We start from the raw sequence: 18,789 nt of genomic DNA, 5'->3' as shown, positions 1-18,789 counted from the left end.
TTAACAAACTTTAAACCTAACAAACATTTCAACTTTCCCCAGCAATGGAAATAGCATTGCTTTATTATCCTGTCATGTTTTGGTGAAAGGTGGGAATGTGGGTCTCTGCGGTCGCCCCTCAAAATGACAAGATGCTAATGAATTGAGAAATTGCCACGGAATTCGCTGGGGATCACGCTGCCCCGATCACATCTTCATTAGCATCCCTCTCCCAGAGACCGCTGTGATTAACATTGTCACAATAAACAGGAAATGAATGAATAATAATTGCCCGTCTATTTGAAAATGTTACCGGCGTTGCTATAGCGATTGCACCTTTTGCTAAGCACTGAAGCGGGGACCCTGTGGAGAACTTCAGTGAGTGGGTTAGCTGCTTCCAGGTTGCCTTTATTAGTTATTTATTAACCATTTGTTGACCTTTCCATTTGCATCTGGAGTGGCTTTTCTGGCTGGGCTTTGCATTGAGGGAAGGGTGAGAGGGAAGTGGAATTAACCATTGCCAGGACAGAAAAAACCCTCTGTTTTAACCTGCTTTGTCCCTCCCAAGAATCGCCTCTCATGGGGGAGCATTGCCTGCCACGAAGTTTTCGTTGCGGTAAACATGGCAGCCAGCACTGTTCTGCTGGGAGTTATCCGTGCAAGCAGTGTGCGACTGGAAAGCTGTAAGGATCCCTTCTCGGACTGCACGCGGGGAGCCAGACTCGGCCCCGAGGAAGGGTAAGATCCCTGGTCTCTAGTAGCCTTGCACAGACCCAGGAGGTGCAATTCTCAGATGTTTTTCTCAGCCTGGCTGGAGCCCAGCAGCGCCGCAGAGATGGGCAATGTTGCGTCCAGCAAAGAGGACAATCCCCAGCCAAGGGATTTCCGTTCTTTGCTTAGGATGATAGCTGTCCTGTCCTCTCCACCCACCCAGGGGCTTTGCTAGCTGCTCTCAAAACGAGCGGCCTGCTGCCTTCAGGTACCAGGTCTCCATCCAGCTTTCACCTGATCCCGGCCCACAAAGCCTCAGCTGGGAGGCAGCTGATGAGTCCCAGGTGGGGGAAAGCTCAGCTGTCCTTAACGCTGCACCTGCTGTGGCTGCGGGCCTTGGCTAAGGCTTATGGTGTTATGAGGGTGGAAATCCAGCCTGGCTTTCCAAAATGGATGGGACTGGCCCCTTGGCTAGCAGGTCAGCAGGGAGCCCAGGATGGCTCCCTACCTGCCCCTGCGGGTGGTCCTAGCAGAGAAAAGGCCACAGGTCCTGCAGCCTGGCGGGGGGACACACCGGCTCGTTGGGGATTGCGGGTAGAGAGACCGCTTCGGCCTCCAGTCCGGCTAGACCCGATGATCTGCAAAGGTCTCTTCCAGCCCCTAACACCAACTATGAAATAACTATGAAAACACACCTGCTAAACCCACTCTCTCATCTCGTGGGGTCTGCAGCTCTTCTCAAAAGCTCCAATCTCAAAAATCTCCAAGCTCCAAAAAAGTCCTCTCTCCCCTTTCTTGCGGTATTTCCACGGCCAACATGACTGCCCTTTCGGCATAAAAATAGCGGTCCTGGTTGGCACGGGTCTCTGCCTGCCCTAGCCCCGTCCTCTCCTGTCTGCAGTGTAACTATGAGACTCGTCTTGTGGCCTGTGCTCCGTCTACCTGCTCGCGGCTGCAGCTCGCCGGGCAGGAAAAGCCCCGGGAGGAGAAGCGCGCGGGTGTTTGGGGAGGAACCAGCCACTGGGAGCTCCCAGCTCTGGACTGGACCTGCTGGGAGACACCGGGGTCACTTCCTCCCCCTGTGCTTCTCTTTTCCCTTCGTCTGTCTTTCCTTCTAGGTCGTGAGCTCTGCATAGTTTCTCAGCGATGGCTACGGGCCCCGCTCTCCACGCCCAGTCCTTCTGCCAGTAATGGGATGTCTCCAGGTGTGCAGCGGCCCCTTTACCTGCTCTCCCCGCGCCTGCATCAAACCCGTGCCAGCTGAGTTGGGAGCTGCCGTCTCGCCACGTTGCAGGTAGCCGCGGCGTTTGCATTATTTTAAATTGGAAGCCAGTCCGGGGCCAGATCCGGGGGCTCCCCTGCTGTGATTTCTCAAACCGCCTCTCTCACACTGCGCGGAGCGTGTTCCCCAACTGCGCCGTGGCAGCCTTCGGTTGCCAGTTAAAAATAAACCCACCTTAATTTGTTAAAGAAGGCAGCTCAAGTGTCAGATATCAGGTATTCCAGTCCCTGACACCTCGTCGTTATATAACAGCTTCAAATTCTCACTCTGGACTCTGGAGGAGGAACTTTTAACAAGTCTCTCACTTTCACAAGGAGCTTTTATTAGACAGTTGAGTCAAAAGCTCCAACTTGTTATACAGATGCCATGCTGGATATGTGGTTAGTGATTGGAGAGGGAAAGGGAATGGAGTCATTTTTAATATGCCAGCACCTGCTTCTTTGAAGCATATTCAGTCGGAATGGCATTGTACGAAGGAGCCTGAAGTTGCAGAAAACTGAGAAACTCAGAGGTCAAAAGAATAAATTACTGTAATTTTTAAGCTTTTGTGGGTTGTTTTTCTCCCCCATTTTCAAGTCAATCTAATCAAATGTGGATTTGTTACAATCACAGCTCACGCTAACCTTCACCTGGAGGGTATTAATATGCATGGCGCTCGTTAAGTGTTTGTTTAATTTTTATTTATGGAAACTAGAATCTGCTAACTGTCGCTGAGCTGGATGTGAGAGCATGTGTGAAGGATGTGCTGCAACCGGATGCCAGCACGAGACATGGGTTTCCACACAGGTTTTATACGTAGAGTGCTTCTGGTCTCGGCTAACCCAAGCTTCATTTCTGTGCCCGTCTCGTTTCGCAAGAACCTTGCGGGTTGCTCAGAGAAATTAATGGTGGTTAAATTGAAAAAGAAAAGATAAGACCCCCCCCCACACACACACACACACCCCTCTCCATGCAACATATAGTCAGCCTGCAAAATTTCCTGCTGCACTGAGTCACTCTGCAGCTCATGGTAAAAACAGACTTGGATCGTTTCATAATCCATATAAACATTTGCAGTCCTGCTGGTTAAAAGAGAGGCAGGGAGAGCTCGTGTCGCGATTATGCTTTGGTATTGCCTGAGTGCCAAAGCCAGGCAGAGTCCCGATGCTGCCAGCCGTGCCTTTACGCTGCAAGACCTGCTCTTGCACCAACGACGAGAGGTCTCAAGAGCGGACAGCGCGGGGCACTCATTCCAGGTTGGGCTTGTGCAAGGGGGCGTGAGCAGGTGTGAAGAGCACCCTTCCTGCGAGCGCCCAGCACTCGGGGTAGGCAGACCTGTCTGTGGGAGTCTGCAGTAGCTGGGAAATGAGCCCAGGTGTCCTGATCTGCACATCGCTCTCCTTGTTGCTTGCTGAGCTCAGGACAGAGGTGGGTCAGGGAGGGTTTGATCTACCGCCAGACTGCACAACTGGCCTGGAGAATTGAGTAGCACCAGGAAGGGGCAAGATACCACACTTGGCGTATCAAGAGGTGGACCGCAGATGGCCAACCCAGCGTTTCCTAAGGAGAGGCTGATTCTGCTGAACTCAGTCTTGCTTCCTGAAGGTTTGTGTGGGGAACAGCAGGTAGTTTATACCACGTCTGAACCGGAGCAGAGCGTGAAGGTAGAGATTTCTCTTGGTCCCTGAAGAGAAACGTGGCTTGGAAATCAGGACGGCAGGTGCTGGCTACAGCAAAGCCATGGGCCGCTGATCTTTCCACCCAGTTATAATGATGCAGAGAGCTTCACTGATCCCATATTTGGTTTTGAATTTATATACGGTGAAAGATCTTTGGCTCACAAAGCTGGTATCAAAGCCTGGGGACACCTAGATGATAATTGCTGCTGCTGCTGCTAGCACTCAAAGGTCAAGGTCCTCAGCTGCTGGAAATGAAAAGTGGCTTGGGGGGGAGTCTCCTGGAAGGGGAGGGTGCAGGGGACCAGGCAGCCATTTCTGCTGCTTCCCATCAGCCGAGGATGTGACCCGGTTGACTCAGACATTGTTATTGCTCCTGGTGATGGGAAGTCTAATGATCCCCTTTTCCCACTTAAGGAGCTGGCGTGCAGAGGAGGCAAGTAAAGCCAGAGAGCGGAGCCCTAAGATGCACAATCAACAAATAAGAGCCTCGGCCTCTATTTCGCAGCTACCATTTAGCATCTGCACGCTGCTTGCTGGGCCCAAAACCTCGGGTTCAGTCTCACCCAGAGGCATCACGGAGCTGCTGAAACTCGGCAGGTTCCCAGGGCCAGCGAGCAGGAGGCGAGGAAGGGACCGGTTTAATGAGAGACGCTTTGCTTGCAGTTAGCATTCACGTTTCGTCTCTGGTAAGAGGCACCTCTCGCCCTGCAAGCCTTCAGAACCGGGCGCTCGGCAAATTGGAAATGACTTGGAGTCAGTTTTCTTTTTAAAGGGGCTTTGGGATCTCATCCGTGCCCTTCGAAGGAGGCCCCGCAGAGCCAGAGTCTGCCCAAGTCTCAGGTTTTAAGTAGCAGTCTCTGGCCTATAAGAAAGGCCCTTGCACTTGCAACACCCACTCTCAAGTGCTAGTAAGAAGTTGCCTCTTCCTTCCTCTTTCCGGCAGCGGTTTGCAGGCTGCATCCCAAGGCCGGCAGGCCACGAGCCTCCCCTCCCCTTTTCCCCGGCTGGGTCAGCTTCTCGTCCAGGGCTGGCAACACGGCAAGCGCTACGACGGGCTTTGCTGCACGCGCTGACCCGGCAGCGCTGCCGGCTCCCTACGGCAGTGGATTAATGATGGACCCAGGGTCGCCGCCTGCCTGCGCGGTGAGAAGATGGGCCGCAGATTGGGAGCCCTCGACTTGAGTGGCGAAGCGAACTGACTGACGCTCATCCACTGCAACCGCGGCCTCTTGGCTGATAAGAGCCATGTTGCTAAGTTACATAAGCCCTTTACACGCGGCATTCAAAGTGCTCGGTGAGGGGAGCACACGGCGGATGGAGGCCCGCAGTGGTCGCTCTGCGCTGAATCGCCTCCTTTGTGCTGCCAGGGGGGATTACACATGATTGATGTATCCAGCCCATCTCTAGCCCCTTTTGGAGACGAGTGCACGAGAGGTTCAGGGTCCTCCCCTGTGACCATGCGGGATTTGCTTCTCCGTCGTGGCAGGGATGGGAGCTGCTAAATGCGGGTCTCCTAGGAAAGGGGTATGTGTGCAGGCAGCGCAGGGATGAGGAAGCTTCTCGTTAGGGGCAAAGCAAGAGGGCAGAGTGGTTGTAACGAATCCTCGGCAGGAAAAGGGAGACTTTGCACTTGTCTTGGCAGGAAAAGGGAGACTCCCAACAAGGGACGGTAGAAAAAACCTTTTGTTCTCAGTTGGCGATGTATTGGGTCAACACACCAGCCATGTCTTGTCTGCCCTGCGGTTGCTACTGCCAACCTGTCCCTCCCGAAGAGGCCACGGGCATGTCGGCACCTCCGTTCGAACGCGCTTTGGGGAACGTGGGCTTGCAGCTGCTTTGGAAATGATGCTGACGGGGATTTGGGCAGGTCCTTCACCACTTGGGGTTTCATGGTAGCTCCCAACCTGGAATCGGATTGCGACTCGGCCCATTCACAGAGGGGTCTGGGGACTGGGATGTTGAATGGGGAGTCGGGAGATCTGTGCCCTGTTCTTGCCTTGGACACCATGTAAGCTGGATAAGCCCTTTCCTCCCTCAGTGCCCCAGCATTGCTGTCTTTTCTTTGTCTGTCGTTCAGTAGACACTGAAGGCTGTTAAGGATGGGGAATGTCTCTTGCTAGGCAGCTGTGACGACTCTCCTGGGCTCCCAGAGAGCCAAGAAGCCCGTTACTAGTAAGTTTGCTTTGGGTGAGAATATGCCGCCCCGTGTCTGAAAAGCATCTCCCCTTTGGGAGGGAACCAGAAAGAGGCATTCGAGGTGCTGAACAAAACCCAGTCTCTTTTCCCCATAATGCAAGGCTTCCGTCGGTCGAATTTCTGCAGCTGCGCCCTGATCGGGCCACAGCACCCTTGTCTGCCCGAGCAGCCTTCCCCAAGGGATCCAGGGTGCATCAAAGGAGGGCAGATTGCATAGACAAATTCCAACACCCGCGTGGTTTTAACGTCGGATGAGCAAACCTGGGATGGGGCTGAGACTCTTTGAGACAACCTGGGTCCGGGAGCAGGTTTGCGCCTTGCAGCAAAGCAGATTTAGATCCCGGACGGGTTCTGACGCTGGATGGGGGGGCAGCGCCTTTCTCTGCAGTTGTGCTTCCTGTAAAGCAAGGGAAATTGAGAAGTCTGAAGTCCCCTCCCTCGAAGTCAGAGGGAAAGACACGGTTTGCCCGAACGCCCGCCAAGCAGAGCGGTTGAGCTGTGCCCAGCTCCTTCCCGGGGCGGAGGCGCAGAGCACGCTGCCCAGCTGCAGCGGCAGGTAGAGGAGCAAGACGGCCAGACAAACAACAATAAACACAACTCGGCTTTCAGAAGTGGAGTTTGCGCTGATCTCTCAGCGGGCTGGAGAGTTGGCAACTGGAGCACATTGTTAAATAGAAATGCTTGACCCCCCGCCCCGGATTACTGTTTAATGATCTGAACCTTGTGTGCCATTCTTCTAATCTATTGAAGATGTGCTCGCAGCTCACTTAGAGGGCAGTAACATTGTGTTCCTGCAAGGGAGAAAGACATTTTATAATGGGGGATTTTCCTGCTCCGGTTTTATTTTTAGACCTGGCATTTGGGGAGGGAGCGAGGAAGGCAAGGACGGTGTTTGTTTATGGCACGGCAGACGTGCAGATAGGATAACGACGCCGTGGTTCTGCGGCAGCGTTGTTGGCCCGTTTGGATGAGTTGCGATTCCGGTTTGTGCACGTTATTTGGAGAGAGAAAGCAGCTTTTGCAGTGGGCATGGAGGATATTCTTACCCAAGCTATTCCAGGGACTTGAGGCTGGAGGGCACGTTATGCCTGGCCCAGACTCCTCGGAGACCTGCGCGGGCCGGGCTGTTGTAAACATCACATCTATACTGATGGCAACAGAGCCCCCGCGGCCGTCTCCGTCTCCGCCACAAGAGCCCACTGAGATCGTGTGGGCCTCGTCTGTTACTAAGAGGATACTACTGTTTTCAAGTTTACTTGCTGCTGTAACTCCACGGGAGGCGGGGGAAGGCGACATGTCACCTTCTTGTTGTCATGCAGCAGCAAAAACTACAGGCTCCTTGGGATACGCAGGCCACCGGGCCTGACAGAGCAAGTCACCGAGGCGGTGCAGGATAGGGAGGACGGTCGACTCAGTGGCTGGAGGAAAGCTGAGTTATTACTGTGCCCTCCTCCTCCCGTTTGCCTCTCTTCCCCCACCTCGTTGTCTGGAATGAAAAACAACTATTTGTACATGTATTGATTACCTGGCCCTTTTGGGGGGGAAAAAATGCTGGTAACCTTTACATGAAGGCTGCAGTAACTCTCTCCATGGATGTTCCAGCCACTGTCAGAGCTGCTTAATATTTGAGAGAGCAGAAATACCAAATCGGCTGGAATCGTATTTGCAGGCAGCATACCTAATTGGGTTCTTTCTTAATACTTTTTCCACCCCCCACTACTTTTCTTTCTTTCTTTTGAAATGGGAGGGAAGGAGACAATGAGGTAGACAGATAAGGGGGAGAGATAATGGGAGGTAGAGAGATGACGAGAGAGAACAAAGACGGGAGTGAAAAGCAGGAAGGGTAGGGTAGTGCCGTGATGGTTGCACAATGGGACGGGGACTCTTCCAGCCCGCCAAGGGGGTGGGTTTAATTCTGCGCCATCCTCAGATGCAAGCATTGGCAACGGTGGCTGTGTGAGGCTCCCAAAATGTTTCCCATTTCCCAAAGTGCTGCTCAGGCTAGAGTCCATCTGAAATCCATCTCTTGCCTCAGATGCATGGCTACAGCAGCCCTTGGGTCTGGAGGCAGCACCACTGAAGTGAGGACCAGATTCAGGGGCAAAAGGGGAAGGTGGATTTTGGCCAAGGGAGTTAAAGGCCCTGCAGTGAGTCTCAGCTGCAGGCAGGACTAGAACTCAGGCCTCCCCATGCACATCCTTGTTCCTCCAGGACCAGACCATGCTGCCTCCATCGCCGGGTATTATCTTGACTTGTAAAGTGCTGTTAGGCCCTTAAGAGCAACGGTGTTGTTGGAGACATGTGAAGGGATGCGGAAATATTTTGTGAGGGCTCCCTTCAGCCACACACCGTTATCTCCTTGGGGTTCCCTCTGAATACTGAAACGACCTGCTTTACCGGCACCGGTATTCACACCCAGCAAGCCACCAGGTTGCTACTAAGCCAGTGATTCTCAACTAGGGTGCCATGGTGCTGTTAGATGTGCAAGCATGGATCATGAGAAAAACCCAGAGATTTCAAATAGGAATCCATAGTGTTAAAAAAATATTCTGACCTGCCATGGTCGGTCTGTGCTCTTTGCAACAGGCCAATTTCTCTGTCATTTTTCTGTGGTCAAAAAATTAGTGAAAACTAAGAGCTGGCATTTTCTGGGGAGTGCCTTAAGTCTAGCAAGGTTGAGGACCTCTGTACTAAACAGACCTGCTGGAATTGAGACTATTCAAGATCAATCCCTGGGGTGGGAAGGGGGTTAAAAAAAACCCTACAGAAGTTTATCAACTCCATTGAACAATCAATAAGCGGGAGGAAATCTCAATGAGTGCAGGAGTGCTTCTCTGGCAGGAAAAGCTGCTCAAACCATCAGATAAATTGTTTGCTGAGAATTAGCCACTCGGCTCCATTTATTAGGAGTCCTTTTATGGATGAAAAGATCCACCGCTCCATTAATTAAGTCTAAGAAACATATTCCTTGAGGCTGCCCTAAGGCTTGTATCCCAGGCAGCGCTTCTCAATTAAAGGTATTAATCTACACTGAAGTGGACTTCCAATCCTTGCTGTGTTTGTCCGCGGTCTATAAGTAATAATTCAATCACTGACCTCTAATTTGTAGGCTTCATTGAAGGTCATCGAATTGAATGTTTTTTATACTAACCTTGGTGTGATTCGGCAGCCAATGTTAAACTTGACATTGATTATAGAGTCAATATTTGCCAAGTCTTTTATTTTGATCTCGTTGGCGCAGTCCGTGGGTGGTGTTTGTGTCTCTTACATTTGCTTTTTCTAATATCCAGTAACTTCATCCTTACACAATGGTTACTGATGCTCACATCAGTGATAGCAAGCTCTTGATACCAATCCTCAAAGCTGTCTCCTAGATACCCTTAACATATTCATAACATTGGTATTTATGTATTTGTCTCCCAAAAAAACCCGCTTAACCTTGGGTGGAAAAAATTAAGGGAGGGGGGAAGAAAAAGGGCTGTGGTGATTAAAGAAAGCTCCGTTCATTTGAGCAGCATTAAATACAACTGGCATAATGACGACTGCAAGATCTGATAGAATATAGAGAAGGCTGCAAATAAAGAGCTTGTATTTTTCCCTGATGTAACATAATGGTCACATTTTTCTTTCACAATGGTTTTTCTGAGATAAAGAACAAATTATACTGATTTGATTGCTACTTAGAAATACTTAAAATTGAAAAAGACAGCAGGTGGGCATGGTTAGGAAGGACGGTTATTTTAGCATAACAGATGCATGCATAAAACATTGCAGAGCCAATTTTTTAATCGTGAGACCCAAAGAAAAAAAAATCTTCCACACACTTTCCTAGCAAGTTGGGGTGGGGGCACGATGCGTGTGGGCACCATCGTGCAGAAGCAGAGGAGACGGGGGGTTCGTTGGAAATGGTACTTTCTGCCAAATGTTTGTTGCTGGAACAGCCTTTCTGTGCCTATCACAGAGAAAGCAGGATGATCTGCCTCTGTTTCCTTGCTCCGTGAGCTTGTATTGGAAGAGCCCAGCACAGGAAGTAAATCAGAGTGAGGCATTGACTGTAGGAAGTATTTCTTATGAATAAAGGCCATGCACAGGGCAGCAGTCTTGCAAAGGAGGTGAGGATGCCCCGTTCCCTGGGCTATTGGAAGTTAAACATGGATTGGACTGGATGGTACAATCCTGCCCTGGTTCCTTGGGTGTGGTGGGGAGGATGGGATCCCCTTGGGGGTGGCACAATGTTAACCAGCCAGTTCTCAGTGTTTTCAAGGCTTCCTCTGTGTCTCAGACCTTGCTCCTCATCCTCTGACCTGTGAGCAGTCCACTTTGCAGCTAACTCCCCCTTCAACTGGACTTCACCTCTATCAGCCAACACCGCTACCCTTCCTGCCATCCTGTCTTGCAACCACGTCCTTCTTCTGGAGCGACTTGCGTAGTCCGGGAGGGATGAGCGGTATCCTCCATGTCTATTAGACCTGAAAGGGAGACTCTTTCTGCCTATCGCTCACATTTTTTCCTTTGCCAAGACTGGCTTGGTCCTCTGAAGGACTGAGAAGTACCAGTCATGGCTAACGAGCATCTAGCTTTTTCTTTGTTACTGCTTCACTCTTATCCCTCCATCATTTTTGTTGCTCTTTCCGGTGCCTCCTCCAGTTTCTCAATCTTTTTTTGGCAACAAGTGTCCAGAGTGGAGACAGTTTCTGGCTGATGCTCTGCCCGATAGCCTCCCTTGACGTTGGCTGCCCCTAAAAGTGAACCACCTAGCAGAGCACGGGCCGTGCTGAGCAAAGCAGTCCTGGGTGCCCCAGCCAGAGCAGAGCAAACCCTCCGTGCCTACCTGAAGCCCTCCATCAGGATGTGAGCCGGTGGCAGGATTCAAGCACGTTTCCAGAACAGAAATAATTTCCTCTATAAATCATAGTTTATCTAAGAACTTGGAGCGCTCTGCAGGGGTGTAACATTTGTCACACAACAGACTATTTGTTACCGCTTTGCCTAACTAAAATTGAATCGTGTTGAATGCAATCTCGTTGTAGCTCTGTGAGGCTGCCAGAGAGTCTCTCTTGCTCTTTTTTTAAATGATGGGCTGACATAGTTGTCTAAATAAATGAGAGCCTTCCACCGTTAGCTCCCTGCAAAACTGCCGCGTGGCTGGAGAAGGGCGCCGGCTTAGCTAGCTTGGCTTCCCAAGGCTGATGGGGCCTTTTCCTGGATTGCAGAAGCAGCCCGTGTAGTGGTGAAAACAAAGCTGGCCTGGTGCTTGGAGCAACGGGCTGGGACCCTGGAGACCCAGCTTTAGTTTCGATCTCCCCTGCGGACCTGCTGTGTGACCCTGGACATGTGACTTAGGATGACACTGTCATAAGTGAAGTAGGGAGAATTTGACTTTGAGGAAGGCTGGGACGATGTAGCTGGGGCTGGGGCTGCTTTGAGCAATGGGGTGGACTAGATGTGACCTCCTGAGGTCCCTTCAATGCTCCTTGCCTGTGATTATAAGACTAGGAGATTGGGTCACTTCTGAAAACAGGATTTGGGATGCTATGTCACTTAGTGACTCTGAAAATGTTACTGTTAATTGCTTTGTGCTGCATTTTCCCCAGCTACCAAATGGTTAGGATGATGCTTCTGAATGCAGTGGACAACTGGGATGCATCCAGTAATGTCCACAAGATGCACAGGGGCGAGGAGGGCAGAGATGTACCCAGGTAAGCCACAGCATGGTTGTAGGCTATGCACAGATGGGCATGGGTCTCTCTTCCTTTCCCTGTAATAATGCCAAGAAGGAGAGGAGGAATAAGGACAGACAGAGCATGGTACAGCTGTGCTGTGCATCAAGAGGGGAAGTATATTCTGCAGTTAGGGTAGGGAGAGTCTAATACAACCTAAATGCTGGGAAGTCCATTGCTTGATATATTTTCAGGGAGAAAGAAACTCTAAGCAAGTGTCCTTTAGGAAACCATCACGAGGGTCTGGTAGTGGGACTGAGACACGCTATGTGATGGCAATATACCTGGGGAATGGTCCCACCATGAAGAGTTTCTGACCATCAGATGAAATGGGAGAGTATTTTCTGTATGGAAAAGCAGAGGCACCGGCTCTGGAAAAGAGGCACTTGAAGAAAGCTCTCCATTGTTGCTTTTTATTCTTACTATTCCTACGATTAAAACAAAAATCACTTGTTTGCTGAGAATTGCCCTAATAAATATGCCTTAGAAATGACTTGGTAAACCTTAATTACTTAATAAAACACCATATATAAAGTAAATGCATCACTCAGTAAATCAGTTAATTAGTATTTAATTGCTGGAAATTGCTATCAGTTGCTGAGCATTGCTCCAGATTACTCACCAAATGGCCAGCCTTGTTTACCGCTATAAATAATGTCATGGGCTTGTTTGCAGGAGCACTCCCTGCTGCCCAGCCTCTGGGTTTTGCTCAGCAGGGAAGGCCATGCCCCAAGGCTGATTTCTCAGGTCCATTCCTCCCTTCCTGCACTGCCACCTATGCCACGGCGGCCCACGGAGACCTGAGGCAACAGTGGCAAGGGTGTGATCAGGCCTGAGTGCGAGTGCAAAGAGAAGCCGCGGGGCTGGGGTCAGGCCACAGTGCGTCTCCCTGCCCATGCAAGGTAAATAGCAGCTCTGATAGCCGATGGCAGGACTGCACCAGGGGAAAGGAGGTAGGCGGTGAACGTGGAGAACTGCTTCTGGCTTCCCCAGCTGTCATACCACATGTACAGCACTGAGGTTCAACCCCAGGGCCTGCCGCACTAAGGATACAGCCCGGTCCGACTTGAGCAAAAGGTCTCTGATCCGGATGACACCCGTAAGAGCTGCACCAAGGCTGTGAATCTGTCCAGGGTCAGGGCTGCTTTTTTCTCACTTGTGATGTGCAGCACCCGATGCAGCGGGGCCTGTAGGAGCTGCCCCGATGGCCCCAGCACCTGCAACCCCAGGAGCTGATCGATTCTCTGTCCTGGGCATCTCTGAAGACTTTCTATCTCCTCACCTTACGACAACCTGTGGGGACTTTTGAGTTGCTTAAAAACTCTCCTATTATTGTCACTGGCCCCCTCCTTCTCCCACACCTCCTTGACCCCATGCACGATTCAACCTTTTAGTTACCCAAGGAGGACCAGTACATCCTGATAGCCTCCAGTGCTCCCACGCTGCAGCGGCACCCCTCTGGGGGGTGTCCACCAAGCCAGGCTGTGAAACAGGCAGTTTCAGAGATGGTCCCACTAGCAAGGCCCCTGCTGAATTTGATAACAGATGGAGCTTGGCCTAGGGTTTGGGTTTTAAATTTTAAAACATGCATTTTGGGCTTTTGTCTTGATGAAAATCCAAGTTTGGAGGGGGGGTTTTCCTTCAGAAAATTCTTGGTGGAAATGACTTCCTCTATTTTAATTTAAATTTTTCATGTGTGAAGGGAAAGCACTTCCTTGCTGGATGCAAACCAAATCCATTCTGACTGCAGTGTCTCGTGTTCACAGATTTAAGCTGCACCCAGAGACCCCAGTCAGGGGTTTTGCTGGGGTTTGGTTTATCTGGCTTTATTTTTTTTTTTTCAAGCTGCTTCAGACTGTAATACACAGATAAAACCCCAGTGAGTGTCTCTTCCTCATGGGCTCCTGGGAAATCCCAAATATGTGCCCCTCGCCCTCTCCAAAATGGGTTTAGACCACGTGGAGTGCCCTCTGCATGCACAGACTGAGAAATGATGCTCTTGTTTCCTTTCAAGAAAGCCCTGAGCAGCCTCTGAGACAAAAACCCCCCATAATCGAGGCCAAGTTTCCCCCAGGAGGTTGCAGCTGCAGGTGCGGCCCAGTGGAAGCAGAGGGCCTGGGTGTGTGCCAGGCTGGAAGGGGCTTGTAGCAAAGGCCTCTTCTCATTTTGAGGCAACTGGTTGATGCAGGGGCCTGGCCTCTGCCACTGACTCCCTGCGTGACCTTGCACAAATCCACTGGTAGCAGTCCCACCGACTCCCTTTTCCTAGGGTCTGGGAGAGGTCGTGCCCCTCTGCTGCGTCAGGGATGGCAAAGTTGCCGATGCTTCCCAGACTGGGTCGGGTCTGCCCACGGCAAGGATCGGCGGTTACAGCCTCTCCCCTCCCAGGGGTAGTTGCAGCGCCTGCCAGGGTCATTGGGAGAAGAGCACTACTTGATGCACAGAGTGACGGGAGGCAAAGGCAGACAGCACAGCACAGCCTAATAGCTGCTGCCACAATCGGAGCCAAAAATATGAGCAGCCAGTTGCAAACCGTGATTCGCATCTGGGTCTTCCCTACCCCAGCAGAGAGATCTTGCAATGCAAGTGCGCCGGGCCTCGAAGGGGCTGCCAAGTGGGAGACGGCAGGCTCGCTTACAGCGAGGGAAATGCAGCACAAGCATTTCTGAGGTCTGGGTGAGTCTGCCAAGAGGAGCAGGATAAGGTTGTCAAAACCGTGCTCGTGTGCTGAGGCACCAGTCCCGGCTTGGCAGGAGCAGTGTTTTTGCTTAATTCGGTGCTAAGTTGACCTGCAATAAAAGGAGGTCGTTTTGTTTAAAGCAAATGATTTCTTTAGCACTTTGTGCTGTCCTCATCTAGAGGTCTGCCTGGGAGAGGATGTCAGTGCTGGTCCACGAGGACCCTTGCTAGCAAGCAGCTTGTGAGTGCTCACGGACTAACGGGAAGTTTTCAGTACTAGGCAGGCTGGGATAGTGGGGGAATAGCCATTAATAAAATATTCCACTGTTTTGACTGGGCAAGCATTGTGTAGCGTTGTTTCTGTCCCGTGGCCAGATGAACATAATGCCTAGAGCAGCATGAGGTTGTTTTTGCCCCCAGTTTCAATGTCTCCCCACTTTAAATGGACGTTGTCCGAGCAATTTGCAGTATTTGCTCTGTAGTGGCCGTCTCTGCAAATGTTGCAGCCAGTAAACCTGTCTGCTGGGATATTCACAGGGGGAGTTTTCATGCTCCTATTGTGCTCAAGCTAAACTAATTCATTTAGAAATTTTAATGCAAGTTAACGGCAGTATTCCCCCCTCCCCCCCAGTATCGGCCTTGCTATTGTGCAAAATTGATTCTTCTGCTTGACTCTGTAAGCCCACTTTCATCCTCAGTAATAAAAATGAGGATCACTCAAGTGCTGATGAAGGAACTCCTTGGAATATTTGCTGCTCTTTCCTTGGAGCTGAGTCTCAGACTTGTAATTGCAATTCCAGTAGGCATCTTGATTTGCTTCAAAGAAACCAGTGCTGTGCTCTGTCCTTTAGGGCACAAGGGAAATTCCCACCTGTGCTGCTAATACCTTTTTACTGATGATCTACAGCTGGGATTTTTGCTTGACCCAAAGGGAGTTACACTCTTAGCTCCCATTGAAATGCACTGACTTTGGGCTGGTTAGACTTATGTGCTCCTTGAAGCATGGACAAGCCTCTTGTTCTGTGTTGACTTGGCTCTTTTTTTTTTTTACCATTAGAAAGTGCAGGCAGGAAAGGATCATTTTCAATGGATTTTCTGTTCTGAAAAAGCATTTGGGAAGTGAGGTTCAAAATTGCAAAAATGCATCATTTTTACATGTTGTACAGGAAAGAAGTTTCTGCCTTTCCTATAACTTTTGACACTTCACTTAATTGCGAGAGGAAAAAAAAAAGAGAGGAAAAAATGTTGAAAGCAAGATAACACGTTTAGAAACGATCAGAACCAAAGGTCTCAGGAGAGCCCTTCTGAATTTATTGCAGATTTTATGTTCCTGACAGCTTTTGCTAGTTCCAGTTTTCATTCCCATTCAGATTGGGATTTTTTTCATTTGGAAAGCACTGGGAGATAAGAAAACGTCCCCACTCGGCTCTCTGAGGGAGCTCTCATCCCGGACTGACACACCTCACTTCGACTGCCCAAAACTCCCTTTGGCTCCCCTGGAAATCTGGGGCTCAGCAGCGCTCTCTGCTCCATTTATACCATTTCTTCCCCCTCTTATATGTTTTAATCACTCTGGACTGCACAGTTTAGCTGCTAAGACTGACCTCTGCTGCACAGTCCCTTCCCTTTGGTGGTTCTCGCTGCCTTTCCCTTGGACTGCTGTATTAGGGTTGCAAACAGGGCAAGGGACTATTTCAGTTCAAACCTAAAAGCTCTTTGAATTGTTTCTAAAGCAATCTGTGAGCATCATGCATTACAGCTTAGGTGTCCTTAGATTTTTTTAAGGCCAGAGGAAATTGTTGGATCGTCTAATCTGACCTCCTGTTTAACCTAGGCAAGAGCATTACCCCACAACCACAAAACAAGGGAGCCTCCTTTGTGGGTCTCGCCTACCAAAGAAAGGGAGAAGGACGGAGAGCAGGAGGGAGGGAAGACCCTGAACTACCCGTTGAAGTAATTTATTATACATATCATATGCAGACAGGAGGAGCCACCTGTTACTGTAAAACAGATTTGTTTGGCTGCATGGCAAATCTGCAAGGTAGCAGAGGGAGCGTGTGTGCATGTGTGTCCCGCACTTCCAAGGGCACTAGGAAGAGAATACAAGGCTGATAAAAAGTACAGATGTAGCCAATTAAAACCTTTCCCCGTCCACTAAGCAGAGACTTGGTGGCTAAAAGATCAGAGGTGCATGTCACGGATCCTTATTAAAGGAAGAGGGCATGGGGGAAGGGCCCTGCGGGGTCTCTCCCGGTCTGGGGCAATCCAGGCGGCTCCTTCTGCCGCGGTATCAGCACTTGACTGCAATGACAAACCCCTGACACGAGCAGAAGGAGCTAATTTTAGTCTCTCTCATTTTCTCTCTCTCTCTTTTTTTTTTAAATCCTGCCTGTCCTGTCGCATTCACTGGGGCCTCCTATGAAAGTATGGATTTGTCTGGCTTTTTGTGTTTAATCCCGAATCTGTCAGGCCTTGTTAAATTTGATGGGGCCTGAAAGGTCTGGTGTTAAGCAAATACACGGTGACCAGAGCCTTTGATGAGAATCAAACTGAAGCCTAATCCTAAGGTAATGGCTTTTGCCGTAAGCCAGCAAGGCCCCTGGATAAATAAGGGAGGCAGGGCTGCGAGCGGGCTGGAGAGAGCGCTGAACACTGCCACGCTGCCACTCACCTTTTCTTCGGGACCGTTTAAAGCAGCAGACCTTGGGTGGCTTCATCAGTCTGTGAATCCATCGGCCCCCCCAGTTGGGATGCCGGTAACACCCCCCACCATGCTGACCCCAGCAGCCACTTCTGTCACTTCATCTCACGTCCCCAGTCTGTCTGATTCAAGCACTGGGGGAAATATGGAGCAACTGGAGCTGGTTACTTGTGAGGGGAGCAGCCCTGCACCCGTGGGGTGCCGGCATGGTGGAAGTAACGAAGATTGTTAACCACCATTCTCCTTTCCGAGCAGGCTGGGGGTTGAGGATTGGCTCTTTTGAAACCTTTTGAACATGGAAATGTTGGCACTGAACCCCATAGAAATAGATTCATAGATTGTAAAGGCTGGAAGGGACCTTGGAAGATCCTCAGGTCCAGTCCCCTGCACCAGGCAGGAAAGATGAATCGTCTCCAGGCTGCTAGCAGGGAAAGAGGATGCTACCAGGGATGTTGCCTGAAAATGAGGTGGGACCTGGGGTTGTAGGGACTGGAGGGTCCCTAAGGGGAGCTGGGTGCTGGGAAAGGCTGGTAGAAAGAGCCGCTGTTTGGATGCAGAGTGCTGCCCTGCCATCCTGCCCTTAGCTGCAAGGCAAACAGTGGAGGGCAATTTGTGCTAGAAAGCTTGTGTAACGATACAGTCCAAGAAAAGGGATCCCTCCAAAAACTCCTTGCTGCTTGAACAGGGCGAATGTGAGCGTTCAGTTTCCAAAACGATGGGGTTCCCAGTGGCTGGGCAGAAGCCAGGGCAGGTGAGTTCCCCCCTACCTGGGAAAGGTGTCACCTCCCTTGGGAGCGACAAGCTGCATTGGATTTTGAGCTGAAATAAGTGCAAGTTGGGGGAGGAGTGGGAGCACGTGGCGGGGGACTTGCAGGTAATGTACTGCTATCGGGCAAACTTTTTATATCCACAGTTCAGACCTCAAATTACCCTGTGCCCCTCTGCAATCCTCCTCACTTCGCCTCGCCTCTCTGGGGGGGTGTAGGTAAGTGGGACCTGAGGAAGAGAGGTTCATGTGACCTGAGTCAATTAGACTAATTAGAGAAATGCATGCCAGTCGTGGCCCTCCAAGCCCCTAACCCTGTGCCCTCCCTCCCTTTCTCTACCAATATTGGCCTCTACGTTGGACCATCCTGTACTACTTTAGGTATTGGCTAAGTGACAGCAATGAGAGCTGCTCCCGCACCCCCAGCCCCTTCGGTGCTCACCACCCTCAGCCCTGAGCGGTCTCATCCAGGGGGCCTGTGTGGCTTTCTGAGCCCGGGTTCTAGATGTTTCCCCATTGCTGCACATAAGCGTCTCTTCCCTTTCATTGCATCCTTCCAAATAGAGCAGGAAGAAGCTGTCATTCCAGCTCTGGCTGCTTCCCAGGGGAAGGCTGCTGTGAAGAGTGCTATGGTATCTGATTAAACATTCATGCAAAAGATATAAACACTTTGCAAAGAGATGCTTAAGCAATCAAACGCTCCAGGGGGTGGGTTACTGCATGATAACCATGCACCCTGGGGGCTAAGAGACATTAAAGGTTGGCTGGTGCCTTCAGTGCCCTGGATGCGTGCCTTTACATCACGAGAGCCCTTCCCTTGGGTCCTGCTATTGCCATGGGGTAGCTCAGTTTGGTCTTTTTCTTTTTATTTCTCCTTTGGTTGTGTATGCATGTGCATGTGTTTTACAGTCCTGCTTTTTCTCCACATCAGAGACAACTTGACAAGATGCAAACTGTATAAAATGCAGCAAAAGTCCCTTTTGGGCTCTGGGTAGCTGGCTCCAGAATGGCTCTGTTCACCGTCACTGTGGGCGAGCTAGTCCAGACTGGGTCTAGGACTGTGAAAATACTGCTTGGCTAAATGTGACCTGTCTCAA

The 18,789-nt window shown here is 50.6% G+C and overlaps 1 long non-coding RNA gene across 1 annotated transcript in view; it reads left to right on the top strand.

Annotated features, from left to right (window-relative positions):
• LOC149853540 (uncharacterized) overlaps window positions 1–18,789 on the top strand; it is a 41,734-nt gene that overhangs the window by 7,507 nt on the left and 15,438 nt on the right. Inside the window, exons 4-5 of the long non-coding RNA XR_016439195.1 lie at window positions 548–717; window positions 1,809–1,984. This is a non-coding gene — a long non-coding RNA (uncharacterized LOC149853540). The remainder of the gene's footprint in view (window positions 1–547; window positions 718–1,808; window positions 1,985–18,789) is intronic.

This window comes from Crocodylus siamensis, chromosome 14, assembly GCF_052110815.1.
Source record: "Crocodylus siamensis isolate JL-2025a chromosome 14, ASM5211081v1, whole genome shotgun sequence".
Classification (NCBI taxonomy): Eukaryota; Metazoa; Chordata; order Crocodylia; family Crocodylidae; genus Crocodylus; species Crocodylus siamensis.
Note: the sequence above shows the minus strand (reverse complement) of the source record. Positions and strands in the feature narration are given on the sequence as shown.